Genomic DNA, 15,560 nt, shown 5'->3' with positions numbered 1-15,560 from the left:
AAGATTCTTTTCCTACACTTTTTGTCTCAATGTGTTTTATTATTATTATTGCTAATTATCTGAAGAATCTCTTCACTGCCCAGTTTATGAAGATGATCCCACACTTAATTTCAAAGATCTTGTATTTACTTCTCTGAGGGGAAACGCAACACAAAGAAATGATGTACCATAATTATTTTTGAGATACATATGTTCTGAACATCAGCAATAAATATAGTCATGATGTAATCTTGAAGTGTCCAAGCACCAAGATTCCATCTGTGATTAGTTTTGATTCCAAGGCATAATATATGTGAAACAAATAGGGCAATTTCTCACTATATGAAGTCTTTTTAAAATATCACCAGGACAGAAACAAGAGTTAGAAAAAAAGATGTTGAAAAAAAGAGCAAGTGTTCTGTACTGCTCAATTATTTCATTGTTCAACAGCACACAGTAGAAAACTAAAATTACCTAAAAATGCAGTGCTGCTGCTTCTTCTATTGTTACTTAGTTTGATTAGTTAGCTGAAATAACAAAACTATAGCATATTCTGTTACACAGAAAGGTGGCAATGCAGTTATTACAAAGATGGATGTTGATAATGCAAAACGTTAATTAATATTTTGCTTTATTGCAAAGAATAAGAGCTTTAGTCTTTGTAAGTATATAAACAATACTGATTTGAAGCGCTATGCAGCACAGCAGCCCTGGACCAGTTAGGATACTACACATCTTAGTTGTAGGTCAAATAAAATTTAGGCCATCTGCAAAGCTGAAAATAACTTTGCTGACAACAAATTCTACGAAACTAGGTTAAACTCCTGAAAACCTCCTAAAGTACATGGGAGATAAAATTTGGAGAGGGATGTAATATCTTTTATTAGACCAACTGACAGTCAGAAAATAAAAATACTATGACTTTAAGTAGAGTACTTTCTCAAGGTAAAATATATGTCTTCACTGGTTTTTATGTCTTTACCAAGAAAAAATTAGGAGCTGGGTTTAATCTCTGAGACCTTGGATATCAAAGGACTTCAAGAGACAAGCTACTTTCTAGCGATATATGGTTACATGAGTCAGTCTCACTCATAAGGGAAAGTGGATAGCTTTCAAGGCAAGTCCAATCATTTCAGGAAATAAACTAAATTTTTTCTTTAAGGAATTTAGATCTTATTACTGGCTGCCAAACAGTTAACACTTAATAATTTTGGGTTTGCAGCATGCAACATAGCTTACTAGCTTGTCTAAATCAGGCGCAGAACAGTAATGAGATGCCAGAATGGAATCAGCTGAGGTGAGAGAGAACATCTGGAGGCATCTTGGCCAACCCTGTTCAAGCAGGGCCACCCTGAGCAGGGTGCCCAGGACCACGTCCAGAAGGCTTTTGAAGATTTCTAAGGAAAGAGACTCCACAGCCTCTCTGGACAACCTGTTCCAGTGCTCTGTCACCAGCACAGTAAGAAATTAGGTTTATAAACTTCTGCATTATAATGCATCTAATAAATGAGAAGGCAGAAGTTCCTGTATAGTCTACATGATTAACAGTATTTTTAAAACACATCTGTCACACCAGAGAACAGGCAAGGTAGACTTAAGAGAAATGGGTAACTGTAATCAAAGGAAAATAAATGTAAGTATTTAGACTAGCTTTGTTCTATTCAATATTAAAAACTCAAAAAAATACTTTTTCTGAGATTCAGCTTCCCTTTTCTGATGCTATCCTATCTAGTTGTTAGAGATGATGTGCAACAAGGCAACATTTGCTTGTTCACAAGAAAAACTCATCACATTTATCAATAGATGGTGGAAAGCAAGGATGACTGAAATTAAATATGCAAAAAATGCACTTCAGAACTCAGATGCTACTATAACTTTTTTATATCTTTCTCTAAACAGCAACTGGAAAGCAGACCATCATACAATTTCTGATATTATATTTTATTTCTCCTGACAGCATAAGATCCTAATCTGCTCCATTTGCAATTTACTTTGATTCTTCACATAACATTTTTTCTCAACAAGGAAGTTAATTTGCAACAGCTGTATGTTGACTAGTTTGGACAACAGTCGAAATTAATAGAAAGTGTACTCTGAACATCTTGAAAAACACCTCTTTGTAAGTATTTATTTTTTTACTTGAAAGATTTTCATTTCTTTTTGAAGAAGAGTTGCATGCTGCATCTATGAGGAAAAATTGCTGCTATAAAAGATAAGTAGATGCTTTCTTAGTAATCAAAGCAGATAACATCTCCGGTGGACATGAAACAGTGTTCTGGTCTTTGGATATGCACATGCACACACAAGAACACGAATACAGCTAAGAGCAGCTCTGGCAGAAGAGTCCCCTTTCAACCAGCTGGCTCTGATGGGAAGCACAACAGCAAACAAACAACAACAACAAAAATCCACTAGGATTTGGCTCTCTTAAGCATCCTTCTGCACTAGGAAGATTCCAACATAAACTGGAACAGGGAGGTTCCTCTACCACAGGACAGGATGAACCTGCAAAAATTATTTTTAAAATCTGAGAAGATAAACTACAGAGGGCAGACTTTGATAAAACAACAAAAAGAAGAACAATAACAATAACAGGAGTGCTGTTTATGCCCACCATACCACAGGCACTGCTAAGGTGCTTTGATTGAGATTTCTTTTGCCTACTTTAATATTCTTCCCTTGATTCGGTATTCTAAAAACAAACAGTAATTTATACATCGTTATGAAAAATATTAAATGTAATTAAATATTTATATTTAATATTTGCTTAATAAATGTTTTTCTTGTTGTTGTGGTTGGTTGGTTGTTTTTGGTTTTGTTTGTTTGTTTGTTTTTCCTGCCAAAATCTTATAAAAAATAAATAGGACAAGAAGTAGAAAACCTTACTATCATCTCTTAGGCACACATGTCATTTTACAGGGAGTCCTGTGAGATTTGCTGTCACACATATTTTTGAGTGAATGGGAGACATAGCTTCATTCTGTGAAGTTTTCAAGGATGATGTCCGCTGCTGCAGGAAGGAAGGAAGGATTTCTTTTGTACCCACTAAAAACATCTTTGCAAAGAGAAAGGAAGTGAGAACAGAGAGGCCAATGACAGTATGTTGTGAGTATTTATTGGGATTTGAGTTTTTCCTCAGAGATCAAAATCCTTATAATGGCTACACATGGTAACACGATGAAAACTGAGAAAGCAGCTTTATCTCCAGCATTGAGGATAAAAGTACAAGCAAACTTATATCTTAGATCTATGAATTTTTACTCTTTCTCTTGGCAATTTTTCAGTCCAAATTGTAACAGGACTAAGGCATACTTCCTTTATGGCTTGTGAAAAATATCTGTGGTGATGAAACTAACCAGCACTAGTAAATAAGAGAAATGTTGATGTAGTGAAAACACTGCTAATACAAAAAATAAATAAATAAATAAAAAATCACCAGTGCTGAAGATGTCAAAATACTGGTGCAAATTGTTCACTTCTGGGCCATTTTCTCAAATAAGTGAGAGATATAAATTCCTTCATACTGTGATTACCCATGGCTTCTAGTCCATTACCTTCACATATCATTCACGTAAAAGCAAGGAGTTATCAGAACCCGCCATTCTGGAATTAACGTTTAAGAGAAAAAGCAAAAAACACTTCAGTGTAATAACCATCATACCATGAGGTATACTATTTTGTGTTTATAGGTAGCAAAACCAGCTTTATTGAAGTCCTGCCTAGAAGCCTAAGAATATTGAACTGAACATCAAAATGTTAGGTAAGTTACTCCTTCCCACTTGCAGATATGAATCACTTGGCATAATGTATTTTAATGTGCTAAAGAAAAGAAACAGGAGGATACATAAGCAGATGAACAGACAATGACAATTTCTGTTATATGTTTATATAACTTTCTATTCCTCTTCTCTAGATGTGATCTGTAAGCTGTGGCGTTCTGACACCTTTTCTTCCAGGTGGAAAGGCCTGTAAGCTGTGGCGTTCTGACACCTTTTCTTCCAGGTGGAAAGGACTGTCTGAAAATGCCACCTCCTTTATGCACCATTTTGGCTCTGACAGTTATCCTTCCCAGCCACTCCTGATCCCACCAGCTGCTCTGCACCTCATTGTGCTCATGGTCTGAAACACTGCCTGCTGCTCTTGTTCTTTCAGCTCTTCAGTTGGGATATACGTTACGGTAAGAACAACCTGTCTCCTCCTGCCTGCTGGAGACCGTCTAACAGACCTCTGTTTCTTGGGTTATTCTAAATGACCAATGCTTGCATCTCAGACTTCAGACTGCCACATCTCCTGTCTTACCAAAGACTCTAAAAGTTTCCTAGCTATCAGTCTGGGAACAGCAAGAGCAGGGATGCTCCACAGGGGAGTACAAGCTGGCAGTGAGCACAGCCACAGCCCACTGCAGCCCCATGATACCCAGCTGGGTTGAGCAGCACCCAAGAAGGCTAACAACATCTCAGTGACCATCAGATGGATGGAAAGTAATGAGTCAGGTCCAAGATGAGCCCAAGATATCCAGCCTGGGGGTCCTGGGCTGAGCTGGAATAGGGCTCATGGACCCTTGGGCAGGAATCAGGGGAGGCTGGGCAGGGCCGGGAAGGCCTACTGGTGCCCTTGGAGCCCTGACGATGCTTTCTTCCTTTGTTAGTGATGCAGTTTTAACATGCTGTTGTTGCAAGCTGCTGCCTAAGATGAGGGTGAACACTAACTAATGTTCTTAAAGAACATTTAAACATAGCGAGAACACCCAGACTTTCATCTGTGATTGTAAATTGTATAATTGTAAGCTTTCCATCACTTATTTGGCATATCTTTTTAATCAGTCTACCAATAACAACAACAAAACAAAAAGCAAGCAAACAAGCAAGATCCATAATATCTACAAAATTAACATATTTCACAATTGCCCACTGGGACCTTTTCATGTGCCTCTTGTGAACTCCATGAGAAAGGTCTTAGACCTCAATCCACAAAGAACATCTCTATAACCATAGCTAACTTTTCAGCATCTGGCTGGGAATTAAATCCTTAAATCCCTTACTTAGACATTTTGGCTGTTTAGTTCCAATGACTGAAAAATTTTCAGTGACCGAAAAATCAAGGAAGTCTCAGCACTCTTCATAATACCTAGACACTTACGAAGATGGGTACGTCTGAAATCCCCCTCTCCTTAGTCTGGTCTTATTTCTGTGTTAGGGATTCACAGACTGTTCCTGTTCCTACTCTTGGCTACCTTTGGATCTTTCTTTTCAGTAATACATCTACTTCATGCTTTTACTTTTAAAACACAGAGGAGTCTCCTCCATAGCTTGAGGAGGAATAAGACCACATCTCTCCTTTCCCAGGAAAGCACTGCTGTGAATGAGCTGAGCTGTCATTATCCTCTGGCAAATTTGTGTCACTGTGTAGCTAAGAGCAAGACTAATAGGACCAGAAAGAGATTGAATAAGAGTGAGACTTGGAAATTAGGGTTTGCAATAGACTTTTATGCTATTATCTAGACTTCTGAACAGTTTGTGGATTAAGGAGCAATTTGTCACTGAATACTGTGCTTTATCAATACTAAAAAAAACAATACTTCATTAATTTCAATATCTTGATTGACTTGCAAATGGCTTAATGTAGATTTCTCTTAATTGCAGATGTGTGTTTTCCAATAACTAATTTTACACCTACAAAAACTGTGATTGTCACTATGAGAGTAACTTGAAAAACATACATATCTATTTCTGATGGTATTAGTCTATAACATTAATACCTTTTTTCTTGACATATTTGCACAATACAGTACTATCCCTTCTTGAACTGTACCAGTGCAAAATATGAAAATGGGTTTTCCTCACGATTTATGTATTCATGTCTTTGTCAATAAATCATTTGTGAAACTAAGATCAGTCAAAAGACATGAGAACTAATATTTTCAAAGATCGATTCAATAAAAAGAGGTAATCCTAAAAAAAAAAAAAATTACTCTCAAATCATTTGACAACAATCTATATATTACCTTGATCTCTATAATTTATCTTGATAAATTATATTCTTGACAGTTGTTAAGGTGGCATATATTTCTTACCATATAATAATATTCCAATACAGGGGAAACATTTACAAAGTTATTCAATGCAAATGTAAGTACACCGTGATTACAGGAAAAATTTTAATACAGAAGTGGAAATGGAAGAAATAGAGAGTTAGTCAGTCTAGATGCCAGTAGCTGGGAAAACAACTATCTTTACTGCAGAATTTCTGTTTGCCATAGAAAGAGAAATGAAGTGAATGGATCATACCTGAATCTCAGGTAGCTTTGCGTCAAAAAGTCTAATACTGTCACCACATCTCAGTTCTCTCACTGCAACAAAACCACTGGAAGCTGAACTGCAAATGGATGCAATTATTCTGGTGAATGTGTCCAATTTTCTGTACCAGCTTTTATTCAAGATGAACAGAAGATTCACTCAGTCTCAACAAACCACAAAGGAGGTCCTCAATATGACAGAAAACAACAGAAATACATTCAGAACCAGAGAGTGATTTCTGTGGAGGAAGAAGTGTAAAAGCCTGCACACAACTAAAGAGCATAAAGGTTACCAAACACTTCTCAGAATACATTAAAAGAAACTTCAGTGAGAACACAAAAGTAGAAGCTAAACCCCAATGGAACTTAATACATGCTTCTTTCAATTCCTAATGAATATTAATGGTGGTGAGGAGTACAAGTCTTTGACATTAGAATATTTTCAGAGTGTTGAAAGAGTTTGCTTGAAAGTAAAATTATTTATTCACTAAAGAGCTGATCCTGGATCCACTGAATTTATTGTTAAAATTCACTTGGCCTCCATGGGAATGCCCTGCAAGTATTCAAAAACAGTTTCAATAACACTATGTTAAAAGGGTGTAAGATGAAATATAGAAATACCAAAAATGAAATTAAACAAAGGTTTTGAAGCATTATTTTATGGTGATTATTTATTTATTTATTTATTTATTGAAAAGGTCTTACAGACCAAGAATTTTCCTGGGTTTTGAACACGGAGAAAGATGTCCTGATAAGTCTGTGGAAGCTAATGCTGGTGTCCCATCTGGTCATATCAAGGTTGGCTCATAGACTTCTGTGGAAACGTTCACTAGCAGGAATGAGAGTAATGGCAGAGTAACACTGTTCAAATCTTCAGAGCTTTGAACTAGGATAGTGAATCATTCCTGAGACGTGATTCATACCATTGATCATGAACATCCAAGCTGACACTGTAATTAGTAGAGATCTGCTTAGAAATGTGGCCTGATATCTTGCATGACCAAATCTGTTGAATCTCTTTCTCTCTCTTTTCCTCCTGCCAGAAGCAGAGCTCACAAAGCAGACATTTTCAGGTACTCCTACCATCTCCTTTCTAGAACTTTAATCCCATCAGTATTTAACTGGGCCATTTCTCCAGCTATCCTTCCATTCTGATATGATGCTTCTGTCCACATGAACTTTACCAATCAAGAACAACACTGAATCCAAGTCATTGTCTGGTTCAAGACTCCATTCAGCAGCCTGACAGATCAGACATCAGCCCATTCAAGTCACGAATTTCAAAGTAAGCAAATCACCTGAGATATCTCACCTATGCCTACAATTTGAAAATTGTCTTGTTAAATTATGCCTTGGCATAGAGTATGCCCCTAGTAAACAGCTGGTATCAATGAGCCATAAGAAGACAAGGACACATCCTCTATATCCTCCTTTGATTCCAGACTAGGAGGCAGCTAGTCCTCCTTGCAGCTTGGCATTTGTGTTCTTCCTCAAACACCAATGAACAGAAACAGACAGCAGCTTCCAAAGAGCTTGTTAGAGTCCTAACAAAAGAAATGTATTTTACCTTACCTCCAAAAGGCCACCATTGTGCTTGCACTAGAGCGGGACACGCTAGAATGGGAATATAGTCTTGTACAGTGGCAGAAGAAGACAAACCCTACCTAGCAACCTGGTGCCACTAACTGAGGGGCAAAATCATAGATTAAAAATAAAGTTTCTTAAAAAGGTTCTTTAAATAGTCAGGGAACCTACCAGCAGGATAGTGCATCATTTTTCTTGGTAAGTAACTTTGTCTTTTTCACTATTTTCTTTTGAATTAAGTTCTCCCATCTCAAGTGAAGCAGCCCTACCACAGCTTAATTCCAAGACAGAATTTCCTCATGGGAACAGTAGTGCCATCTCTTTCAGTCATTTTCATGAGCCCACATCAACAAGGATACCAACTAAGAATAAAATTTGCTTCCAGGCAGAAGGAGGCTCACTGTTCTACATTTCTTTACCTGTGACATGTGACTGGTTAATTAGAGATCCATTTACATGACAGATAACCCTTAGTCCCAGCACAGAAGGACTCACACCTGTTTTGCCCTGATCTTTTCCCCAGATCCTCATTTCCATCTGATACAAGTAGAATGATGCATCTTAAAATTGTCTGTGGCAGCCTTTCTAGGACAACCATAAGTCCATCCTTGTATAATATTTGGTCATCTATTCCTGTCAGCGTCATTCAGTACAAAGAGGGTTCACATCATCAGTGTAAACCTGACAAAAGGAACTGTACCACGGCACAGATTCAAAGACAAAAGTTCTACACTTACCAAGAAACTATACTCCTATCAAAATCCAGATGCAAACAAAATATGAGAGACAGAACTTCTTGCCATGCCTCATGGTAAATTACGGTTTTTCAGAAATTACTTTGGGTTCACTACTGAAGTGTACAGTTGTATGAAGCATAGTGCAGAAGAGATCAACATTTTCACGTGAATTTATGCATTCCAATGCAACACTACCTGAAGAAGAATCTTCTGGTAACGGTCAATCAAAATCTGGGAGAAAGAGGAGGGGAGTACAGGGGAGAAAAACTCCTGAGGGACCCGATTTGATCACAAGACAAAAACATGAAATCTTGATGTTAGCAAACCAAAGCCTGCCTCCAGACTAGATGCAGTTGAAGATGAGCAAAAGGAAATAGGGAGCACATAATGAAACAGGAGATGAGGAAATGTAATTTTATGGTACATAGCATTGCTTTTAAAATGCAGTTATCACAGGGCAGAGAGGTTTGCCTCTCTCCCCTCTCTACCTATCCACCTACCCTACTTCTCATGCGTTCTCACATGAGGGTCAAATGCGTTCAAATGCATTTCACCCTCTGCCAGCACTCACCCCACACTTATTTGGTCTAGTGCATGGAAATGGAGTAAAACAGCCTCAGTTGTCTACCAGGTCAATCCATTAATGAGAAAAGGGTCTCTTGGAAGAGTTTTCAGTGTCCTGAAATGAAGACACATTAAATAAGAAAAATGGGAGCATGGAACAGACAACACCTGCACTGAGTAAGTCTGCTACTATTCCAGTAACAGGGAGAAGATCCTTTACTTTAACTGGAAATGGGAATACTGTCTAAAGAAGGGTTCAGCTGCGTAAGATATTGTACACAACATGACATGAAGCAGAAAGCACAGAACTATAGCAGAACTATAGGACTCATGGGCAATTCTACTTCCCTTTGGACAGCAAAATATTTATTACTGTGGAACAATGAGATACCAGAAATCTCAAACTAGTTGCGGGAATTAAGACCTCAGCCAGAAGAACTGCACAAAGAGTAAATCAAGGTCAATTGCTTTATATTCCTTCCATGAAATATGGATATAGGTTCTATTCCCCCCCCCCCCCCCCCCCCCATTTTTAAGTATAGAATTTACTATTTTAGTGACCTTTCATTCACAGTTTTCTGGCCCAGCAGCCATACATATTCACCCTCAGATGGTCTTTCCTCACACTCCTGAGTTGTTTGTGTTTTTAATAATTAAAAAACCCTTCACTTACTAAATAATACATTATTATTCACCAATCCTTGTGATTCAAATCACATGTAACAATTTGTAAAGCTTAAATAGCTATTCATATCATCACAAAGAGAAACATTTTGAACATGAAATACCCTTGTTCACAGACGATCAGCCACCTGAAACACTTTACTGCAGCTATCCCATACTGAATTATATAAGAACAACACTACAAATCAAAACCACAAATTATAAAGAACTGCCATAGAAACATAACGTAAACGTAACATCTTACTGTCTCCAGTACTGAATCAGTGCAGGAAGCTAACAGAAACACATGCCAGAATGAACACAATTTGAAAAAAGGCTCCTTTCATACCATCTCCCTTAAAGTGACAGCTTCTTTACTGAAAATCCATGAGTACACCTTTAAGAGAAAAGTTTGGTCAATAACTTCATTGTTTGTTTTCTTTTTTGTTTATAATGAACACAACAGTGCTAGATGATTTTCAAACAGGTGGAAGATAACATTTTTCCACAAAAGCCAGCATTTCTAAATCTTACATAAGAGAACTCATTTAAGGAACCAAGGAAAACAGAAAGAAGCTGGAGGAGAAAATATTAAATGTTAGCTATCTGTGTGTATGGGTATTTCCAATCATATGTTTTATCAAGTGGATTAGATAAGATGTGAGGAAGCATATATAAATTCTGTTTACAACAGAAAAGCACACCCTGTTACTTGCTTTGCAATAGCTAGTTGACTGTGATGAGAGGTCAATGTCAGCAAGTGCAAATTGCATCTCTTTTATAGCATGTTGTAAAAATGCATGTTGCAAGCAGCACCTCCCCTCACAGGCTACATATACTATCGTGGTATAATTTGTTTATCGGTGCAATTTTTCTAGTGTTGGCAGTAAACCACAAATGCCTCTTATGAAAATAATAATAATAAAATAAAAATGAAAACCCTACCCTTAGTCAGTGTTTCTCCTTTGAGAATAAAATCTTCTTAATCCTTTGGTGCCCAGGAATCAGCAGTTCAGGGATGCTAAGCATTAATGCAAGCTGTTTACTTGTCAAGTCCTTACTGAGTTTGTTGAACCATCACAGACCTGTCTTTTCCTTCACTAGATAGTTCAGAATTTTCTTCACACTTCTGATCCTTTGAAACATTAAATATGAAGATGCCCGGCTGACCTGTGGTTTAGAAGAAACACAAAATCAGAGACAGAGAGCAGAGATTTGACAAAGGATATAGACATATATCCTCCCAGTTACAGGTAACAGTGCTTTCACACTGAAGAAGTAACAGTTGCAGCTATTTAATGTAATGTAATTTTGTGAACCACACCGTCACTTGTTAATTTAAGCTCCTTCCTTTTGATACGAGGCATCATTACGTAAGTTGTTCCTAGATGCTCTTGGACAAGGACCTTTGCAATTTAGCGTTTCTGTGGTTTTCTTCTAAACATTTTAGAGGGATGAAATTATTCACACATCCTTGTGGTGAGCTAGGAAGGTGAACTGAACCTAGAGCTCCAGCAAAAGCTGATTTCCAACACCCTCTTGAATCTTCCTGCTTATCAGCAGTGATGTTCTGAAAGTGTTTTGAGCTTCATTCCCAAACTGAAACAGATGAGCTTTTCTTATAGAGCTGATGAATCCAGACAAAGGAAGGCAGTTGTTTTTATGACCTGTTTGCTTCACGGGGGAGACATGCAGAGAGGGGAAATTCACATTCTGAGCCCCATCTAAATCCTTCTCACCTGCAGTGATGGACCTTTAATCTGCAATTGAAAAATAACTAGCAAGGTGGCAGAGGGAGTCTGGTTCAAAGGTTTTTCTCCCCTTCTGCTCCTCATAAGTCTGATATGTGTAGTTCTGTTTTTCCCTAGTAAAATAGAAGAATTGCTGGATTGCTGTTTTTCAGTTATAACACTCTCATGAAATATCAACCATGGGAACATCTAATGTTTACACCTGCAAATACAACTGCCCCTTCTTTTTTGGAGGGGGACTGGGTAAATTATATTATGGCCTTTGAAAAGAGTTAAGAATGGGTGCTTTGTAAATCAATGAAATTTAGCCAACACAGAAACTCTAATAAACAGATAGAAATTCAACACAGTGAGCTTTGTCTGATTCTGTATATTGAATGTCTTTTGGAAACTGTAATTTTAGCAGACAAAGATGATGTTCTTGCCTCTCTTTAAGAAATGGATCATATTTAATGTGGGTGTTCAGAGTTAGATTAGCTCAGCACTTGGATAAACAAAGTATTTCCTCAAATACTGATGTAAAATAAAGGCAAAGAAAAGTACAGCTTTCCTAAAGGATGGAACATAAAACTGTGGGATTATGGGTATAAAAGGTAGATAACTGCCTAAACCTTGCCATCACAGGCAGCTCAAAATATTCCTACCTTCCTTTTCTCTGCCTTTATCCCCTTGAGCATCTGCTTCTACAGGGTACAGGACCAGCAAAACGGAGCACCCTGCATATGAAGATGAAAATCTCACCAGTAGTCCAGGCTAGCGAGGGACCTCCAGCCCATAGGATTTGCATGAAATAAGAAGGCAATTAGTAATTTCTATTTTAAAAGTATTAATTCCAGAAGACCTGATTGCTCTCTATAAATACATCCAGGAATATATATCATGAAGGGAGAATAGCTATTTAAAATAAAGAACAAGGCACCAGAATAAATGAGTATGAATTAACAGTGTATAATTTTAGGATGGAAATAAGAAAAAAAAAATCAAATAATTTTGGAGGTGGGAGACAGGACAGGGCTCTACTGTAGACAGTCAAGTCTAAGTGCAAATAAAATTCAGAGTCCAAAAAGTGAAATTTATGGTCAGGATTATAATCTGTATTTACTCACTATAGCAGGGACTGGATTGACAGTCTAGAAGGTTTCTTCTGATTGTCTTTTCTACAAACACCCTGACTTTACAGCAATCTCTTCAAGCAGAGCCATATAATGTAACTGTAATGTATTTTTTCATATTCTATATTTTCATATATGCATAAGCATGTATGGTGGCCATACTCCACTATAAACATAACCCTGCTTCCAGATACTTTAAATCAAACTAATTGATCAAAGCACTATAGTGATTTTTTTTTTCATTCTCTATTTACATTTTTCTAAATGGAAAAATGCTTTTAACAATAACTCTTGAAGAGAATATGGAACTCTGTCATTACTGAAGCTTTTTTTTTTTTTTTTTTTTAAGACAGTTTTACTGTAGTTCTAATAATAGCATGAATCTTGCATAGAGACATGAAACATAACCAGAATATACTTCTGGAATAAGAGAAATACCTTTTAAAATAGAACATCTTAGAAAGCTGCTAAAATTTCCAAACTTTCTAATTACCTATCTTGTTTTCCCAAGGCCATAGAGCTGTGCAATGCTGTAGGAAACCACTGCATGGAACTCAGTCTCTGGACAGGAGATAAGATAAGGTGACTTATCTATCATCCACACAATGCCAGTGAGATCTCACTGAGTTTAATGACAAGAATTTAAGTCTCCATTTTTTCCACTGAACCATAACAGCTGAATTTTCAAAAAACTTCTTTACAAATTTAGATTTCCCAGTTTTACCCTTAGAATAGAGCAAACAATATATTTCTCATTTCAGGAAAGAAAGAAACAAGAGGCTGCTTACGCAGTTCTAAGCCAAACATGTAAGAAAGCCTTACCTAAAGAGGCACAAAATAGTCCCTTACATACCACTTTGTACCAAAGTTCTGCACGTCCATACCTGGGCATCCTCTGTAAACATGTTAGGTGTGAACAGTTTTTTTTAATGAGTAAAAAGTTCCATTAAGGGGATAAAATTGCTTCTATAGGACCCCTGAGCTAAGAAGCCACAAGCTATTCCAGAGGCAAGGAACACAAACTGAAACACAGGAGGTTTCACTTGAACATCAGGAAATACTTCTTCACTGTGTGGGTGACCTTGCAATGGAACAGGTCACCCAAAGATGTTGTGGAGTTTCTCTCCTTGGAGATATTCAGAAGCTGCCTGGACATGGTTCTTAAAAACCTGTTCTAGGTGGTTCTGGGGGTGTTGGACCAGATGGCCTTCAGAGGCTCCTTCCAACCTCAGCTATTCTATGATTCTGTAATTCTGTTTCATAAACTGCTTTACTTTTTAAAACCTTATGATATTAAAGTTGGGGGAAGTGAGAAGGAACAACAACAACGACAACAACAACAAAAATATTGTTTCCCATTGCAAGGACTAATATTCAGGAAATACGACAGTTGAAAATAACTGTATAACCCAACTTTCCAGGACTTTCTGTATCCACTTACTTTTTTTTTTTTTTTTTTAACAAAGGATTCCTGCCTCAGGTACAGACTGTCATTGATCATTAAATGAATTGTGGTTATACAGGAAATGAAGCAGTTGTTCTAGGGACCCCAACTTCATTAAATGTTGACACTGGAGAGAGCCAATATTAAGTATTAGTAAGTTAGTTTCCAAGGATCATCAGATTTGATTTATTAAACAATTATTAGCTACAATTCATCCATTTTTCGTCTCCAATTATTTAATATGAACAGTTGATTTTTTATCAAAACTTCCACTTTCATCAAGGTTCTTCATGGTATCTTTGTGAAATAATTAACGAAACTCATAGACTTGAAGGATAAGTATTTGGCCACACACAGATGTTAAATAGTTTCATTAGCTGATTTATCATTTTGGTTTTACAGATATGAGAAATCCTAAATTAACAGAAAATTTAGTGTACATATTTAAATGTTATCAGTTTAGATATGCAAATAATAATTTCAATTGCATCTTTCAACAACAAAAATCAGATTAAAATGACTATCTTCATAAAATTGCATGAACCAAATTAAATAATTGGTTATAGAAATTATGCAGTAGGGTTTTTAAAATTATTTTTAGTGAGATTTTAACCAGAGCTGTCTAGAGATTTCTTATATTTATTGCAATCAGGCTAACAGGGGTTTATAACATTTGTTTGCAATCCTGTATGTCATTCTATAGGCTATTATCAACGTTCCCCAAAACAATTATAATGAACTGAAACAATCCATTTGCAGTTTACCCTCAAACTCCTACAACCTGAAAAAATGTGAACATATCTCTCTATACCCTTATGAACACAGTAAATAATTTAAGCACCTGTTCCCAGCTCTCCTATTTCTAAAAATCGTTTTTCCTCTCACAGTACTTTTATTGACTGACTGTTTCATTTTAATATTCTGAATTTGCGGAAATGGTTTCTCTACACTAGTGAGAGCATTTTATCTTGAAAGCCAGTCATACAGCATTAGCAAGGTTTTCTTCAAAGTGATACATATCAAAACACTTTACTGTACGTTTTCAAGAAGAGTTTAAAAACTGGTGTTTTTTTTAATTGAAATGATGACTTTATTTTACACCAAGTATGTGTCTCTGGTCATGCAAATACTGGATTAGTTTACTGTTTTATAAATTAATACTGATAGTAAGTAACCAGCTGTAGCACAGCATTTTTAAAATTTAAAATCTTTTCTCTAGTTGGTGCCAAGTATAAAAGAATTTATCAGGCTTTGACATATTTACAAGTTCAGTTTTGCCATACATTTTACTTAAATGAAAAATGCAAGACGTTCTCCTTCGGGTACCTTGATAACTTTATTCTGGGGCTGTATTAAGTTAGTTTGTTGTGCAGGTCTGATGGCGTTTAAAAGATGAAGCCAATAAGATAAGCCTGGAAACTTATTTTCTCC

General features: G+C 36.7%; 1 long non-coding RNA gene across 1 annotated transcript in view; it reads right to left on the bottom strand.

Moving 5' to 3' along the window:
• The window catches only part of LOC106030480 (uncharacterized), a 62,509-nt gene that overhangs the window by 34,048 nt on the left and 12,901 nt on the right, over nt 1-15,560 (bottom strand). The window contains exon 3 of the long non-coding RNA XR_001203774.3: nt 10,768-10,992. This is a non-coding gene — a long non-coding RNA (uncharacterized lncRNA). The remainder of the gene's footprint in view (nt 1-10,767; nt 10,993-15,560) is intronic.

Source organism: Anser cygnoides, chromosome 3 (assembly GCF_040182565.1).
Source record: "Anser cygnoides isolate HZ-2024a breed goose chromosome 3, Taihu_goose_T2T_genome, whole genome shotgun sequence".
NCBI lineage: Eukaryota > Metazoa > Chordata > Aves > Anseriformes > Anatidae > Anser > Anser cygnoides.
This window is presented reverse-complemented; position numbering and strand designations above follow the sequence as displayed.